Consider the following 5,402-nt stretch of genomic DNA (forward strand, 5'->3'; position numbering starts at 1 on the left):
CACTGAATCAGTCCACCTCATAGAGGGCCTTCCCCTCCTGCGCTGTCCCTCCACCCTCCCAAGCATGATGTCCTTCTCCAAGGACCGGTCTCTCCTCGCAACATGTCCAAAGTATGTTAGACGGAGCCTCCGAATCCTTGCCTCCAAGGAGCCACCCGGTTTAACCCTTTCCAGGACAAATCTGTTTTCCTAGCAGTCTGAGATGGTATTGCCAAATGTTTGTTCCCAGTCAGTAGGTTTTCTTTACACCCAGTTGGAAAAAGTTTTTGATGAACACAGGGATTTAATCCTTAGAAGGTCCCATTCATCAATTTTATCCTGTTCAGATTGTACACTTCTGGCTGTATTTAGCAGTCTCCTTATACCATAGACGAGGGCTTCTAAGCTTGATCCCAGTTTGTCTCTTATAAACTAAGCTTGATCCCAGTTTGTCTCTTATAAACTAAGCTTGAGCCCAGTTTGTCTCTTATAAACTTTGGGCTTTATTCCCAAGTCTCTTATCCACCTTGAGGTGATTTTTGTGTTTCGTGTGAGATGTGTATCCTGTGTCAGGTTTCTGTAGGTAAGCAGTCCAGTTTTGCCAGCACCATTTGTTGAAGAGTTTAAGTTCTTTCTTACATTTAACTACTTTCTTTTTGGTGGAGCATATGGAAGGAGTTTCTTAATTCTCTTAAGGCGTTAGAGAATAAATCTATTACTTATTTTTCCTAGAGCTATATTGTTGCCGTTAAGTGCTGTTTGGAACTGTCCCATTTTATTTTTGAGGCTAAAATCTTTATGGTTTTTAGGACAAATTATGGCTAACTTTCAGAAGAATGGGAATTTCCGTACACTTATGTGCTAATGCAAAACTCTGCATAGACCAAGAAACTGTTATTCAGATAGAACAAGGGAACACTGCATGGTTTAAAATCAGGAAAGATGTGCATCAGGATTGCATCCTTTCTCTGTATCTATTCAGTTTATATGCTGAGGAAATAATTTTAAAAGCTACACTATATGAAGAATTTGGCATTGGGATTGGAGGAAGACTCATCAATAACCTGTATTATGCAGGTGAAACAACCTTGCTTGCTAAAAATGAAGAAAGCTTGAAGCTTTTATTGGAGAAGGTCAAAGACTACAGTCTTCAATATGGATTACATCTCATCATCAAGAAAGCAAAAATCCTCACCACTAGACCCATAGACAACATTATGATAGATGGAGAAAAGATTGCACTTGTCAAGCATTCCATTTGACTTGGATCTGCAGTCAACACCCATGGTAGCAGCAGTTAAAAGTTCAGAAGACTTGTTCTTTAGCTGTTTAAGTAAAAATTATATTTGTGGCTTATTTCATAATCTCAAGTGGATTTTTTTCTTTCCTTTTCTAATCAGTCCATTATGAAATTTCTGTTAGTTGTAATATACCAAATACCCAAAGTCCTTTCTTCAAGCAGTTGCTGCTAATAAACTGGGACTTTGTATCCCATGTCCAAGGAAGATGTGCAAATGAAATGCTTCTTCCTTTTCATCCTTTTAATGGAGTCCCTGGAAGTCTTATTTTCAATATACCTATGTTGGACATGAGATTGATACTGGAGCTTGAGCATAGCTGCAACAGCATCCTCGTGAGTATCGAAGGGCACGTTAGCTTCTCCAGTGGCTTTCCCACTGGAACGTATTCCATGGTGATTCTAACAGCCTTCAGTGGAGCAAAAAAATTTTATAATGTATTGGGCATTAGGTTAGAAAGGCAATCCTCATGTGAACAAAGTGTAGAGAAGGTGTAACTCCAAAATCAACAGCATCTGGAAGCTTTTCTGACATTCTCTTAGGCAACTCTATTATTTTCTTATTTTCAAAAGCTGTCCTAGGTTGACCATCTTCAGCTACTTTATGTTCTTCGAAGGCCATTTCTGGCTCAGTTATATACTTAGATGCAATTTTTTTTCCCTTATGAGAAGGAACCTGGGTTCAAACTTCATTCATTCTGCTTGGAAATATCAATTACCAGTTTCTTCCCTATGCTTCAGTAGGAGCTGGTTGGCCGTTTTGAGTTCTTTAAACTGCACATAGGCGTCCCCTGTTTTTCTCCATGCTCTGTAGTCTATGACACAAGTAATGTCTACACTATATTCAGTCCTGCAAAGAAGTCGTCTATGTCTTTTTCATTGCAACTGTAAGGAAGTTTTTGCAAATGAACCACACCATCATTTATCACAGGTGGAGAGTTGACCTGCAAGCTCTTTATTAAGGCATCCACATCTTCACTGTTGCTCTCATACACCTCCACATACCGCTGACCCATGTCCATGTGGTGCTTCTCTAAGGCTTTCTGCACATCTTGCTCTGAATCCATTTCAATTAAGGCACCACTCCTTCGTTTCCCATCTCTAAGAGGAAGTGTATTCCATTCTCACCATTGCGGAGTCTGCAGTCTGAGAAAAAGTTAAGGACATCTTCCACAGTGCATGACCAGGGCAGTCCTTGAGCACAAATGAGATAAACATCATCCACTTCCTCACCTAACTTGGACAGAGCCAGGTCATACTCAGGGAGTAATGGAAAGTCTTCCAGGTAGGTAGTTTTGGACTCAACTGCCCAACTGACCAGACAATGGAAGGGGAGAACCTCAGAAGACATTTTGCATTGGTAAAATCTACCGTCAAGGATCTCTCCAAAGTTCTGTAGGGTGAGGATGCCAGTTTTAAAGACTACAGTAGACCTGATCCAAGCCATGATGTTTTCATTTGCTTCCTTTGTGTGAATATACCACAGCTGCTCTATCCATTCATTTGTTGATGGGTTCAGTTGCTTCCTGTGCATCTGAAAGTGGGGTAATGAATAAGGATGACGGGAAGAACTGAAGCCTTTGAATTGTGCTATTGACGAAAAGTACTGAATAAACCATGGACTGCAAGAAGAACAAACATGAAGATGGTACAAGACAGGGCAAGGTTCAGGTCTGTTGCCATAGGGTTGCCATGAGTTGTAGTTGATTTGGTGCCAGCTGACAATCACAGCAGTTTATGGGAGCAGATCACCAGGTCTTTATCTTGATGACTTGCTCTATGGGTTCAACTGCTACTTATTTAGTTAGTAGCTAAACACTTCACTGTTACACTGCCAAGGCTCCTTCAGTCATGTCATAATACTCAGTTGTTTCCTTTCCAGATGAAATATCTCCAGCTTTTTTGTGAGCATTTTAGAAATTTTTCTTATTTGCTCCACTTTATCTTCCCACTGTCCTTATCTGGGTCCATGTGGGCCATCTCTCCATTTAGTTAATGAAACTCAAGAAGCCAGTATGTTTCATAGGCAGCTCCTTTCCTGTTTGTAGGCTCATGAGATTGGGTTCAGCCAGCTCCCTAGGGCATTTCCTACATGCTCTCTTGTTTATCAAATATTACTCCTCGTTCACCCCAATATATGTCCGTGGAATTGACTTTTGGGGGACAATATATATTTGGGTAGATGTGATCCCAGATTCTTCAAATTAAAATCTTCAAATTATTGGATAGAGAATAGAGTCTTTGCCATACTAATGTTGGCTAAATTATCTTTTGTGTTTTGAACTCTGCAGTGGGTCCTGAATGGTGAGACAGAGAGGCCAGGGAGCCACCCCTTGAAGCTCTAAAGAGCAAAAGACTAAATACTGTCTTTGAGGATGTAGGAGTGCTGAATGGGCCACTAAATTCCTGTTCAGGATATCCATGATGAAGTGGAGGACTTGGGCAAGTTGTGCTTGTGGGGATGACTGTAGTAGAGTGACACTGAGAAGGAAAGAGGCCTTAAGTGGTTGATATGGGAGAAGGTTGAGAGAGGCTGTTGTAGTTGAGAAATGTTAGAGAATTGAAAACAGTATTTCCAAAATGATAGTGGGTTTCCATTCTCTTTTATGTTGTATTCCATATCACTTGTGCTAGTGATTAGGTGGAGCTTGGATGGTGTAGTCTGTAGGGATTTGAGCTCCTAACCCAAATGCTTGCTTCTGGCAGTTTGACTCTACCTGCACATCTGAGGGAGAAAAATGGACCAATTCCTCCTGTGCAGTTTACAGCTCAGAAACCCAGTGGAGGGTCCGCTGTTGTCACTGAGGCACAGAGAAGGGTCAGGGGTCACCCAGGATCGAGAAAAAGAACAAAAGGCAGGGTGCAGACAGCTTGAAAACTGAAGCCTCAAGCCAAGCTCTCTGTAACCTTTATTGAGAATAGCTATGAAGTAAATCACAAGGAGAATTCTTTGCAAATGAAGCTGTGCTGCCTGATTCCTGTGATCTGTCTCAGGAGGAATTCCAGCTTGTATTTGCATTTGGTTTAACATTTAGTTTAACATTTGCTTTCCTACAGGCTGTGAGTTGGTTTTAACCCGAAGGCAGTGGTTTGGGTTTTGTTTTTTCAGTCAGGTGATAATTAAATATTTTTTTGTTTGTTTTTAGATTCTCTCAAAACTCATTGCCATGGAGTTGGAACCCACTTGTAGCCCCAGCAGGCATTCAGAGGCTGTAAATGACGTAGGAGGAGACTGCCCATCCTTTTCTTAAGGAGCAGTTGGTGGATTTGAACCACCTGCCTCTGGGGTAGCAGCATTAACTCCTTACCATCTGTTAAATTTAAGGCAAATGCTGAAGGATTTTGAGCCTTAGGATTCCTCTTACTAAAGGAGACTAGCAGGTATTAGAGGCTTATTAAGAACTGAGACCTAATTAAGATAATCTTTTTGGAGAAAGCTTGGGGAGGGGAAAAAAATCATTGGAAAGGGAGTAACTCTTTTTTTTTTTCTTTTTCCTAATGTATGTACCGTCAAATCATATCTGACTGGTACAGGAGGAGATTGTCCCCCCTTCTTTGGCAGAGCATCTGGAGCATTCGAACCACACACCTCTGGGATTGCAGTGCAGCTTCTTGCCACTAGGCCACCAGAGCTCGCTGGGAGTAACTCTTGAGACAAAGTGATATTTGAAGTCCTGCCCCTGCATCACAGATATCTTTTGTGCCTCAGTGGAGTGGGTCCCACATATTTTGAAATGCTGCTGCAGGAAGTCCTTTCTGTGGCATTCCTGGAGTTCCAGAAGTTTCTGTGTGCTGAGAGGGTTCAGTGTAAGGCCCTTCTGTGGTTTGTGATCACCTAGAGCCCTAAATGATCCACACAGTCAAACGCCTTTGCATAATCAATGAAACACAGATAGACATTCTTCTGGTATTCCCTGCTTAGTCCGGAGACTAAGGGGCGCCTGATACAGGCCATGGTCTTTGCAATCACTTGTTATGCATCAGAGAGTTGGACAATTACTAGGGAGGATAGAAGGAGAATTGATGCCTTTGAGTTGTGGTGCTGGAGAAGAACATTGACTGTACCATGGACTGCCAAGAAAGCAAACAGATTCATCCTGGAGAGGGTTAAACCAGGCTACTCCTT

General features: G+C 41.7%; 1 protein-coding gene and 1 pseudogene across 1 annotated transcript in view; one reads left to right on the forward strand and one right to left on the reverse strand.

Annotated features, from left to right (window-relative positions):
- DDOST (dolichyl-diphosphooligosaccharide--protein glycosyltransferase subunit (non-catalytic)) overlaps positions 1 to 5,402 on the forward strand; it is a 31,773-nt gene that overhangs the window by 6,300 nt on the left and 20,071 nt on the right. The gene's annotated exons all lie outside the window — the stretch shown is intronic.
- Positions 1,448 to 2,627, reverse strand: LOC102848348 (annotated as a pseudogene).

The sequence above is a fragment of the Elephantulus edwardii genome, unplaced genomic scaffold (assembly GCF_000299155.1).
Source record: "Elephantulus edwardii isolate Elephantulus edwardi_28Jun2011 unplaced genomic scaffold, EleEdw1.0 scaffold00028, whole genome shotgun sequence".
NCBI classification, from domain to species: domain Eukaryota; kingdom Metazoa; phylum Chordata; class Mammalia; order Macroscelidea; family Macroscelididae; genus Elephantulus; species Elephantulus edwardii.